This window comes from Pleurodeles waltl, chromosome 11 (assembly GCF_031143425.1).
Source record: "Pleurodeles waltl isolate 20211129_DDA chromosome 11, aPleWal1.hap1.20221129, whole genome shotgun sequence".
NCBI classification, from domain to species: domain Eukaryota; kingdom Metazoa; phylum Chordata; class Amphibia; order Caudata; family Salamandridae; genus Pleurodeles; species Pleurodeles waltl.
In genome coordinates, this window is record NC_090450.1 from 127,528,613 (window position 1) to 127,542,142 (window position 13,530).

General features: G+C 47.6%; 1 protein-coding gene across 3 annotated transcripts in view; it reads left to right on the plus strand.

The window, feature by feature from the left end:
• Positions 1–13,530, plus strand: part of IFT80 (intraflagellar transport 80) — a 543,739-nt gene that overhangs the window by 300,734 nt on the left and 229,475 nt on the right. The gene's annotated exons all lie outside the window — the stretch shown is intronic.

The following is a 13,530-nucleotide window of genomic DNA, read 5'->3' on the forward strand; positions in this document are numbered from 1 at the left end:
CTCCTTCAGTGTTTGAGGTTTCGCAGCCTCAGGTGTTTTCTCCAGCTATGCAGACGTCGAGACCGGCGTCGATGTCGCCGTCTAACCAGGCACCTCAGTACCCGGCTTTCCCGGCCCCTGGAGCCGATAGTACCGCATTTCTGAATGCGATGTTTTCCATCTTCCAACAGATGGCTCCAGGTGGTGGACTGGCTGGTCCTTCAGGCCCTTTGGCCTTCAGCATGGGTGCTCCGGCTCCACTTCGACCAGCACCCTTTATGCCCTTTCTTCCCCTGGGAAATGTGGGCTCGGTGCCGGTATCAACTCCGGTAGCTTCAGCTCCTGTGGCTTCGGCTCCTACGACTTCGGCTCCTGCGGCTTCGACGTCTCAGCCAGCGATGCCGACTAGACCTCCTCCGACTCCAGGACAGTCTTCTCTCCGCCCGGCTCCATGTTCGGACCCGAAGAAAACCATGGTGCCTTTAAACCCGGCGTCTGACGGATCCGAGGATCGGCGTCAATCTTCGATGTCCGCTGACGCCATGTCGACGCCGAGGATAGAGGAGAGGCTGCATTCGAGGAGGCTGGCTCTTCGCCTCCTGGAGGAACAGGAGTACCGGAGACAAGCTTTGGAGGAAGGGGAGATTGAGGACTCTCGTGAGTCTCTCCATGGACTTGACACTGCCAGTGGTCTAGATACCTCCCCTGAATGGGACTTGTCATCACCCGGGGAGTACACGGAGGAGGCAGCCTCTTTTCATGCTGTCATTAGAAAGGCGGCTACCTTTCTGGACCTCCCTTTGCCTGTGACTGAAGCCAAGCAGAACATCTTGACGGAGGTATTGCACCCTGCCTCTACATCTGCAGAGCCAACTTTGCCTTTCAACTAAGCACTACTGGATCCCATTATGGAAGTCTGGAAGAAGCCGGTGTCTTCTTCAGCCGTCAATAGATCTGTGGCTCGGAGGTATCGGGTTGCACCAGCTGATCCAGGCTTTCTTTCCAGGCATCCAACACCTGAAAGCCTAGTGGTCCAGGCTTCATGCTCAGCTCGATCTGCTCCTGGGTCATTTCCAACTGTACCCTCGGACAGGGACTCTAAGAAGATGGACATGTCATCCAAGAAAGTTTTCTCGTCATGTAGCATGGCGTTGAAGTCCACCAATGCTACTTGCATCTTAGGAAGATATATTTACGTCCTGATAGATGAGATTAAATCAACGCACACAGAGGTTCCTCAGGAATTATTAAGCCTGGTCTCTGATGCTCAGGCAGCTGCAACCCAGGTTATTCAATCTGGGTTGGATACATCTGACTCGGTTGCTAGAGCTATGGGCCCTGCTGTGGCTACGAGGAGGCAGGCCTGGCTTCGTAGCTCTGGATTTTCCTCGGATGTGCAATCAACATTATTGAACCTTCCTTTTGATGGTGACAAGCTTTTTGGCGCCAAGGCGGATTCGGCCTTAGAAAGGTTCAAGGACAGTAGGGCCACTGCCAAGTCGTTGGGCTTGCATTCCACTTCTTCTACTTCCTCCAGATCTTTTAGGAGGTTTCGAGGATTTGGTCGTGGTTCCTCCTCCTCCTTTCGAGGAAAATTCCAACAACCCACCTCTGCTCTCTCCTATAGATCTTTTAGAGGGAGGGGTAGGGTCCGGACCAGGGGAGCCACTCAGCAGCACTCTGCCTCTTCCTCATCCTCTGGAGGGGTGCAGCATGGGAAGCAGCCTTAGGCTTCCGCCAATTCCTTCTCACTCCACTCCTGTAGGGGGAGGTTACTGGATTTTCTCAACACGTGGGAGGTCATAACATCAGACTCCTGGGTTACCAGCATTGTGGGAAAAGGCTATACCCTACCCTTTCGGGAGTTTCCACCCCTCATCCCACCCCGTCCTTCCTACTGTTCAGAAGAACACCTCCTGTTACTAGAACAAGAGGTTCAAGTCCTCCTTTCAAAGGGCGCAGTGGAGTTGGTTCCAGAGCAAGAAAGGGGTCAAGGTTGTTACTCGAGATACTTCCTGATTCCCAAGAAGGATGGTCGGTTGAGGCCAATCCTGGACCTGAGGATCTTGAATTGGTTCCTCAAACAGGAAAAGTTCAAAATGCTGACCCTAGCTCAGGTGCTTTTGGCGCTGAACAATGGAGATTGAATGGTGTCTGTCGACTTGCAGGATGCTTACTTTCATATCCCGATACTCAAGTCGCACAGGAAGTATCTCCGGTTTGTGGTGGGGTCGCAGCACTATCAGTTTGCGGTCATCCCGTTTGGTCTTACTTCGGCACCTCGAGTCTTCACGAAGGTGATGTCGGTGGTTGCAGCGGCGCTCAGAAGGAAGGGGATAGCAGTATTTCCTTATCTGGACGACTGGTTGATCAAAGCCAAGTCTCCGGAGCTCGTGTTGCATCACCTTCAGTCGACCACTCAGTTGTTGTTCGACCTGGGTTTTTCGGTGAACGTGCCCAAATCTCACCTAGAGCCCTCACAGCGCCTCCTGTTCATAGGGGCAGTACTGGATACAACATTGAATCAAGCCCTTCCTCCGCCTCAGTGGATTCAGGACATTCAGGCGTTGGTTCCAATGTTTCAAATTGGAGCGGTTATTCCGGTCCTCAAGGTCCTACGTCTGTTTGCTTCTTGCACACTGTTGGACACACATGCTCGCTGGCACATGAGGGCTCTTCAGTGTTGCCTCCCAAGGCAGTGGTCTCAACACAAAGGAGATCTCGCAGGCTCGGTGAGGATCTCCAGAGATGCTGCCACGGATTTGAAATGGTGGATTGCGGACGGCAATCTTTCCCGAGGAAGGCCGTTCTCGCAACCTCCACCTGTGGCCACAGTAATAATGGATGCTTCCACTCTAGGGTGGGGAGCTCATCTGGGGGACCTGGAGATCAAAGGTCTTTGGTCTCCAGTAGAACAGATGCTTCATATAAATCTGTTGGAGTTACGGGCTGTACGTCTGGCTCTCAAGGCCTTCCTCCCATCCCTTCGCGGTCAGTCGGTTCAGGTCCTGACGGACAACACTACCGCGATGTGGTATATAAACAAACAGGGAGGGGTAGGGTTAGGGTTGTACCTTCTCTGCAGAGAGGCTCTTCGGCTATGGTCCTGGGCAAAGGACCGTCAGATTTGCTTGGTAGCAAATCATCTGGCCGGAGTCTTGAACGTACGTGCGGACAGTCTCAGTCGCCATTTCTCGGCCGATCACGAGTGGCGCCTCCATCTGGATCAGGTCCGTCTAATCTTCCAGATGTGGGGGTTTCCTCGGATAGATCTGTTTGCCACTCGGGAGAACTCGCACTGCCCGTTATTCTGCAGCCTCCAGTATCCGGGACAAGGAGCATTGGGGGACGAGTTTCAGATGACTTGGTGCGACCAGTTGCTTTACGCGTTTCCCCCCATACCTTTGATTACTCGAGTTTTGAGGAAAATACGCCAAGACCGGGCCCAAGTCATCTTAATAGCTCCGGATTGGCCAAGGAGGGTATGGTACACGGACCTTCTCCAACTCTCTCTGTGCCCTCAGCTCCGTCTCCCTCTCAGGGCAGACCTCCTCGCAGTCGCAGGGGCAAGTTTTACACCCCCACCTCCAGAGCCTGCACCTTCATGCCTGGAGATTGAACGGGGCAACCTGAGTTCTTTCTCTCTCCCGCCTGATGTAGTGGATGTTATCTTAGCGGCCAGGCGACACTCCACTAAATCTATCTACGCTAATAGGTGGTCTAAATTTGTGGTTTGGTGTGGAGAGAGGCAGATTGATCCCTTACGTGCTCACTTGTCAGATGTTTTATCTTTTGCATTGTCTCTAGCACAGAAGGGTTGTGCAGTTGCTACGGTTAAGGGGTACTTGTCTGCCCTTTCAGCCTTTCTTTGCCTTCCAGACCAGCCTTCTTTGTTCAAATCCCCTATAGTACTTAGATTCTTGAAAGGTCTTGTTAATAAATTCCCTCCTACCCCTTTCGTTATGCCTCAATGGGATTTAAAATTGGTTCTAACTTTCCTTATGGGGGTCCCCTTTTGAGCCCATGCACTCTTGCCCCATAAGGTTATTGGTCCTAAAGACGGTTTTTTTGGTTGCAATTACTTCTGCAAGGAGGGTGAGTGAGTTGCAAGCTCTATCTGTGAAGCCCCCTTATACATCTTCTTATGGGGATAAGGTGGTGTTGAGGACCAAGGCTGCTTTCCTACCGAAGGTTGTTTCACCCTTTCATATGGCCCAAACGATTACTCTTTCCACGTTTTATTCGCCGCCTCATCCTTCAAAGGAAGAAGAGAGACTTCACCGCTTAGACCCTAGGAGGGCGCTAAGCTTTTATATGGATAGAACGAAGGATTTCAGGCTGGAGGATCAGCTCTTCATCGGGTACGTGGGAAAGAGGAGAGGAAAGGCAGTCCACAAGAGAACACTCTCCAGGTGGGTTGTTCTTTGCATTAAAATGTGTTACTCGTTAGCAAAGAAAGATCCTCCTGATGGTATAAGAGCTCATTCCACCAGAGCTAAGTCAGCCTCTTCGGCCTTGGCTAGACGTGTTCCTGTGGTTGACATCTGCAAGGCCGCAACTTGGTCATCCCTTCACACTTTTGCGAAGCACTACTGCTTGGACTCTGAGGTCAGAAGGGATGGCCATTTTGCACAGTGCGGTACTGCTTTGGGACTCTATTCATTAGGTGAGGAATCCACAGGTAGTTGTATCCATCAGAAGAACGAGTTACTTACCTTCGGTAAGGACTTTTCTGGGGGATACATTAGCTACCTGTGGATTCCTCACGTTCCCACCCACCTCCCCGTTGCCTGTCTGGTCTAACCAAGTTGTTCTTGGGTGTGCTCCTCTTGGTTTTGAGGACTTGTATATATGTTTATATGTATATATATTGTTCATATATTTATTCATTTGTTTTAAAAAATAAAAATAAAAAAAAAATAAAGAAAAAGGATGAATTAAGTTCTTAGGATGATGTATTTATTTGGAATATCATTAAATATTGCTATTTGTTCTTTTATCTCAATGGCCTATTATTCTCAGGCACGTAAAAAAGATGTTGGTACTGACGTTGGCACGTCGGCGAGGACCTCTTATTGCCTGTATGACGTCAGACGGCGTTGCGTAGGCAATTGTGACGTCCTCGTCGACGTGCAGATGCTAGGAAGAAGATTTCCGTCGAATGCTGGCGCAATGGGAGTATTCATTAGGTGAGGAATCCACAGGTAGCTAATGTATCCACCAGAAAAGTCATTACCGAAGGTAACTCGTTCGTATGTGTACAACAAATGCTTAACGCTACCCTCTGATAAGCCTACTGCTCGACCACACTACCACAAAATAGAACATTAGTATTATCTAATTTTGCCACTATCAACCTCTAAGGGGAACCCTTGGACTCTGCACACTATCTCTCACTTTGAGATAGTATACACAGAGCCAACTTCCTACACTCTGGCAAGAAAATGTTTTGTTCCACCAGCCTAGCATTGCCGTCAGTGAACACTGCATGCCTTTTGGGCCGTTATTCCCATATCTGGTGGGATACGGTTGTGCAAATGGTGTCACAGGTTCTGGAGGAGGCCCGGGCCATAGTCTCTGAAGCAGGAAAGACAGGAGAGATGCAGTGAAGTTCACCATCAGGTGTGGTTTGGATATCACTGACTCGCTGGGCAGAGCGGTTTCATTGACAGTGGCCTTGAGTTTCCATGCCTGGCTGAGACATCTAGCTTTAAGGGGGATGTCCAGGCCAACCTCATGGACATACCCTTCGACAGGACTTGTCTTTTTGGAGAGGAGGCAGACTCATCAATGGAGGCCTTCAGGGACTCGCAGGCTAGTGACTGCCTTTCACCCCTTTAATGGCAATGTAAAGGGCGGGCCACCACACCAGCCACCATTCTACTCAAACTTACCAAGCTGTGTGAGGACATAAGCTCAGTTACGTCCGACCCCATGGGTCTGGTCGCCAGAAGTCGTCCTCCACCAACCAACTCACCCCCACCCCCCCAGCAGTTTCAGCCCTTAAGTCCTCCTAGTCTGGTCCTGCAAGACAATGGGTGCCTAATTGGAGGGACAACCCAACATCATCTCCTCCACTGGCAGTCCATTATATTGGACACATGCGTGTTGTAGATCATGGGGTGGGGCTACTCCCTCCCTTTCTAATCTTTCTCTCCTCCTACACTGCCAACACAAGAATGGATGGCGAAGGATCATCTGTTTTTGCGCTGAGAGTAAGTTACAGCTCTTTTGGTCAAGGGAGCTATTGAGAGAAATCCGATATCAGAAGTAGGAAGTGGTTGTTATTCCCTGTACTTTCTGATTCCCAAAAAGAATAAAGGTGTTATTCCTATTCTAGACCTCCGAACCGTCAGTCTCTTCCTCAAGAAGGATAAGTTCAAGTTGCTCATTTTAGATCAGGTTTTGTCTGCCCTAAACTAAGTAGACTCGTTGGCAGCCTCGAAGTTGCAGGATGCATATTTCCACATCCCCATCATGCCTCCCCAAAGGCGTTACCTGCTGTTCAAGATATGCCACAAGTACTTTCAGTTGGTTGTATAACGGAAGAACAAATGCAATTACCACAATTGCTTTTACAACTTGTTCATTACAACACATCCGTCATTACAACAAATGCACTTACAACAAAAGTTTTTTACCACGAAAATGCCTTTACCACGCATGCCTTTACCATGAAAATTTCATTGTAGATGCCTGGTTGGTAAAGACATTTCTGTGGTAGAAAATAAAACGGTAAGTGTATATATATCATATATATATATATATGTTCGATGGCATGTGTAGCTGCAGATACACATGCTGTGCACATCCCGCCATCTGGTGTTGGGCTCGGAGTGTTACAAGTTGTTTTTCTTCGAAGAAGTCTTTTCGAGTCACGAGACCCAGGGACTCCTCCCATTTCGACTTCATTGCGCATGGGCGTCGACTCCATCTTAGATTGTTTTTTTTCCACCTTCGGACATGTTCCTTTTCACTCCGGGTTTCGGGTCGGAAACTTAGTTAGAATCTCAGAAAAATCGTCAGTATTGTTTGCGTTCGGTATCGGGTTAGTTACTACAGATCGACACCGAATTAAGAAGAGCTCTGGTGGCCCTTCGGGGTTTTTTGTCGATCCCCGTCGGGGCCTGGTCGGCCCGGCCACGTGTCTCTTCAAGGCTGATGGAACGGACCCCATTCCGCTTCTGTCCAAAATGCCATAACAAGTATCCATATACAGATCAACACCTGGTCTGTAACTTGTGTTTGTCACCAGAACACAAGGAGGATACTTGTGAGGCCTGTCGAGCGTTTCGGTCCAGGAAGACACTCAGGGACCGAAGAGCCAGAAGACTACAGATGGCGTCGGCGCCGACAGGACAAGGGCGTTTCGAAGAGGAGGAAGAAACATTCTCCACCCAGGAATCGGACTCTGAGGAGGTCGATCCAGAGGAAACGCCGAAAACGGTGAGTAAGACATCGAAGCACAAAACTCACGAGAAGACCATTAAAGCCCAGGGGACGCCACCGCCAACAGGCCATGGCTTAACCCGAAAAATAGGTGACTGTCCATCGGCACCGAAAAAGGGCGAGCTGGTGTCGAAGTCATCCAACTCCGGTCGAGAAACCGGCACACAGCAATCTCGGGCCCGAGAGAGTGGCTCTGAGAAGATTCGGCATCGAGACAGCGGCACCGAAATGGGTCGGCACTGAGAGGGCACGACACCGAAAGTAAAAAAGATTTAGTCGGAGCCGAAAAAAGCGGCCGGTTCCTATTCAGAGGAACAAGGACTGTCCTCACAAATGAAGACACACAGATTCCAACAGGAATTAGAGACAATAGAGCCAGATCACACGCAAAGACGGCTCTTTATTCAAAAAGATACAGGGAAGATCAGCACTCTTCCCCCAATCAAAGTGAAACTAAAACTTGCCTTCCAAGACAAGGACAAACAGCCACAAGCAAAAGTGGCTAAACAAGTAACACCACCACCATCCCCACATCACTCTCCACAACCATCACCGATAGCCACTCCACCAATGATGCAATCCCCAACTCATACGGGGATGAGTCAAGATGACCCAGACGCATGGGACCTTTACGACGTACCAGTGTCAGATAATAGTCCTCAATGCTATCCAGCGAGACCATCGCCACCAGAGGATAGTACAGGCTACATTCAAGTGGTATCAAGAGCAGCAGCATTTCACATTGTCAGCCTTCACTCGGAACCCATTGAAGATGACTTCCTTTTTAATACACTGTCGTCTACGCACAGTCAATATCAAAGTCTGCCAATGTTGCCCGGAATGCTAAAACACTCCAAACAAGTGTTTGAGGAGCCTGTCAAAGGGAGAGCCATTACTCCAAGAGTAGATAAAAAATATAAACCGCCACCAACAGACCCAGTGTACATCACACAACAGCTATCACCAGACTCTGTTGTAGTTGGAGCAGCGCGCAAAAGAGCCAACTCTCATACTTCAGGAGACGCGCCACCTCCAGATAAAGAGAGTAGAAAATTCGACGCGGCAGGCAAAAGGGTGGCGGCACAGGCAGCAAACCAGTGGCGGATTTCAAATTCGCAAGCTTTGTTAGCCAGATATGATAGGGCCCATTGGGATGATATGCAACACCTTATTGAACATTTACCAAAGGAGTTCCAAAAGAGAGCGCAGCAAGTGGTAGAAGAGGGACAAAATATCTCCAATAATCAAATTCGATCAGCATTGGATGCTGCAGACACAGCTGCTAGAACTGTCAACACAGCAGTAACAATAAGGAGACATGCATGGCTGCGTACATCAGGATTTAAACCAGAGATACAGCAAGCTGTGCTAAATATGCCATTCAACGGACAGCAGTTGTTTGGGCCGGAGGTGGACACTGCAATAGAAAAACTTAAAAAAGACACTGACACGGCCAAAGCCATGGGCGCACTCTACTCCCCGCAGAGCAGAGGCACATTTCGAAAGACACCATTTCGAGGGGGGTTTTGAGGGCAAGCCACAGAAGCCACAACCTCACAAAGCCCACTTACCAAAGCCAGTATCAGAGGGGAGGTTTTCGGGGACAATATAGAGGAGGACAGTTTCAAAGAAACAGAGGAAAGTTCCAAAGTCCCAAGACTCCTCAAAACAAACAATGACTTCAAGGTCACAAATCCCCAACACAACACCTGTGGGGGGGAGACTAACCAAGTTTTACACACATTGGGAGGAAATAACAACAGACACTTGGGTCTTAGCAATTATCCAGCATGGTTATTGCATAGAATTTCTCAAATTCCCTCCAAACGTCCCACCGAAAACACACAGTATGTCAAAACAACATGTAGATCTTCTAGGACTAGAAGCTCAGGCATTGCTACAAAAAGAAGCAATAGAATTAGTACCAAAAGACCAATTAAACACAGGAGTTTACTCCCTGTAGTTTCTGATACCCAAAAAAGACATGAGCCTGAGACCTATACTAGATCTCAGAACATTAAATACCTACATCAAATCAGACCACTTTCACATGGTTACTCTACAAGACGTAATCCCACTGCTCAAACAACAAGACTACATGACAACACTAGACTTAAAGGATGCATATTTCCATATACCAATACATCCTTCACACAGAAAGTACCTAAGGTTTGTATTCCAAGGGATACATTACCAATTCAAAGTGTTGCCATTCGGAATAACTACTGCGCCAAGAGTTTTTACAAAATGCCTAGCAGTAGTAGCTGTACATATCAGAAGGCAGCAAATACATGTGTTCCCATACCTAGACGATTGGTTAATCAAAACCAATACGCTGAAACAGTGTTCAATACACACAAAATATGTCATAGAGATCCTACACAAACTAGGTTTCTCAATCAACTACGCAAAGTCACACCTGCAGCCATGTCAAACACAGCAATACTTAGGAGCAACAATCGACACTGCAAAAGGGATTGCTACTCCAAGTCCACAAAGAGTACAAACTTTTCACAATGTAATACAGGCCTGGTATCCAAAACAAAGAGTACAAGTCAAAATGATAATGAAACTACTAGGCATGATGTCCTCATGCATAGCCATTGTCCCAAATGCAAGGTTACACATGCAGCCCTTACAACAGTGCCTAGCATCACAGTGGTCACAGGCACAGGGTCAACTTCTAGATCTGGTGTTGATAGACCGCCAAACATACATCTCGCTTCAATGGTGGAACAGTATAAATTTAAACCAAGGGCGGCCTTTCCAAGACGCAGTGCCACAATACGTGATAACAGATGCTTCCATGACAGGGTGGGGAGCACACCTCAATCAACACAGCATCCAAGGACAATGGGACATACAGCAAAAACAGTTTCACATAAATCACCTAGAACTGTTAGCGGTATTTCTAGCGCTGAAAGCATTTCAACCCATCATAACCCACAAATACATTCTTGTCAAAACAGACAACATGACAACAATGTATTACCTAAACAAACAAGGAGGGACACACTCAACACAGTTGTGTCTCCTAACACAAAAAATATGGCATTGGGCGATTCACAACCACATTCGCCTAATAGCACAATTTATTCCAGGAATTCAGAATAAGTTAGCAGACAATCTCTCTCGGGATCACCAACAGATCCACAAATGGAGATTCACCCCCAAATACTGAACACTTACTTCCAAATTTGGGGAACACCACAAATAGATCTATTTGCAACAAAGGAAAACTCAAAATGCCAAAACTTCGCATCCAGGTACCCACAACATCAGTCTCAGGGCAATGCGCTATGGATGAACTGGTCAGGGATATTTGCGTACGCTTTTCCCCCTCTCCCACTCCTTCCATATCTAGTAAACAAGTTGAGTCAAAACAAACTCAAACTCATACTAATAGCACCAACATGGGCAAGGCAACCTTGGTACACAACACTACTAGACCTGTCAGTAGTACCTCATGTCAAACTACCAAACAGACCAGATCTGTTAACACAACACAAACAACAGATCAGACATCCAAATCCAGCATCACTGAATCTAGCAATTTGGCTCCTGAAATCCTAGAATTCGGACACTTAGACCTCACACAAGAATGTATGGAGGTCATAAAACAGGCTAGGAAGCCTATCACTAGACACTGCTATGCAAATAAGTGGAAAAGATTTGTTTATTACTGCCATAATAATCAAATTCAACCCTTATACGCATCTACAAAAGATATAGTAGGATACTTACTACATTTGCAAAAATCAAAACTAGCTTTCTCTTCCATAAAAATACATCTTACTGCAATTTCAGCTTACCTGCAAATTACGCACTCAACTTCATTATTTCGGATACCAGTCATAAAAGTGTTTATGGAAGGCCTAAAGAGAATTATACCACCAAGAACACCACCAGTTCCTTCATGGAACCTCAACATTGTCTTAACACGACTCATGGGTCCACCTTTCGAGCCCATGCACTCTTGTGAAATGCAATACTTAACATGGAAGGTTGCATTTTTAATTGCCATCACATCTCTAAGAAGAGTGAGTGAAATTCAAGCATTTACTATACAAGAACCATTTATTCAAATACATAAAAATAAAGTAGTTCTATGGACAAATCCTAAATTTTTGCCAAAAGTAATATCACCGTTCCACTTAAATCAAACGGTAGAATTACCAGTGTTCTCTCGTAGGGGATTTCCATGTATAGTCATAAGCATTGAATAGTTCCGCGCGCCTGCGGGGACCCCGGAGCACTGATGTGAATTATATTCTTAAGTGCAAACACCAGCCGTTTAAAGAAAAGGTCTGTCAAAAAACACTTAAGAATAACATTGTGCAGCCTATGTGAATAGCTACACAGGCCAAATTGTTGAAAAGAAAATCAATAGTAGTGTAAATTCATGTTCAAACACCTATTTATTCTAGAAATGTAATAACAAATACATTCTCATACTTTATTTACACCTCTGATGAGAATAAAACAATGCAGGGCAGTGTAGCCCATAGGCTGCCATTATACAGAATGTAAATAGAGCTGTGCCTTTAAGAAAAGCAAAGTCTTCCTGTTTCCCATCATGCACAGCAAAAGGCAGTTGCCTCAGTTCTTTTTTCCGGCTCCTGCTGACAGGACCCTGAAGCATTGAGCTCTACCTCACAAAAGCTTTTGTGACAGAAATTCATTGAAATATCTTCTGAATTTCATTTTCACTCGACGTTTTTACCTTTGAGTGATCATTTTCTACTGATTTCTGTTAAATTCTGACAGAATTTTGAGGTTTTTCTAGTTAGAAATGCCTTCACTTTTTGATAAATGTCCTTCTTGTGGAAGAAAGAAGGCTAAAACAGATCCACATACGGTCTGTATAATTTGTCTTCCATCCAGCCACAAACCGGAGTCGTGTGACATCTGTAAAACCTTCTCTAGAAGAACCCTTCGTGACAGAGAGAAGATCCGACTCCAGGCGAAAGAGGACAGGAGAAAAGGCCATTCCACTACAGAGCGAGGAGAAGGTCAGACTTCTACCAGGGCTCAACCTGTTTCCTCCATGACTCCTTCCAGACCTGCTGAAAAACGACATAGATCTCCGACGACGTCGAGAGCGTCGACGTCGAAGCAGGGAACGGCGCCAACATGTTCGCCGTCGAGGAGTGCTTCGCCGGCGAGAAAACAACATCGTTCGCCGTCGACAGCTGTTTCGCCGTCGAGGCGGCGAAGACACCCGACGTCGAGAAGATCTGGGTCGCCGTCGACACGGCGAACACAGTCCACGTCAAGGAGATCCGAGTCGGGCTCGCCGTCGACACGGCGAGGGAGATCGCCGTCGAGAGAGAGTGTTCGCCGTCGGAGGCGTTCACCGTCACTGCACCGACGTCGAGGTTCGTCGTCGAGAGGTTCTCAGCGGCGAGACGAGTCGACGTCTAGAGGCACTCGGCGTCACCGCAGTTCGACGTCGAGGAGTGCTTCGACGTCGAGAAGACCATCTAAGAGGCCTAGAAGGGTTTATACAACCTCAGAATCCTCGGCCTCGCTTATCCTACTTCCAGCATCACCACAGCTCTCACAAAGGCAGTCGCCTTTACCACAGACGCCGGTAACACCTACGGCTCCTCTTCCGGCGCCTCTTCCAGAACCTGTTCCGAGGACTCCAACGCGATCTGCAGGGCGTTCTGGTTATTCCTCGAGACGTACATCTACCTCAAGGCACCGCCGTCAATCACACCATGGACATTCTTCATCGTCCACACGAGACTACTCTCCAACCTTATCAGACTCACCATCCCCAAGAGTGTCTCCCATAGATGATGTCAACACATTTCAGGAGGTCTTAGTGAGAGGGGCAACCAAGCTGAATATCCCGCTAGCAGCTCCAGCCCAATCGACATCAGTAATCTTTGAGACCTTGCATCAAAGGACATCTTCATGACCTTTACTTCCACTGGTTCCGGGTCTTATTGAACCGGCAATGGACATTTTTCTCACGCCGGCTACAACAAAGTCTGCTCCTTCCAGACTCATTAAAAAGTACCGTCCACCAGAGCAAGATCCTCTATTCTTGAGGTCGGACCCAGTACCAGACTCGGTAGTTATAGTGGCAGCGAA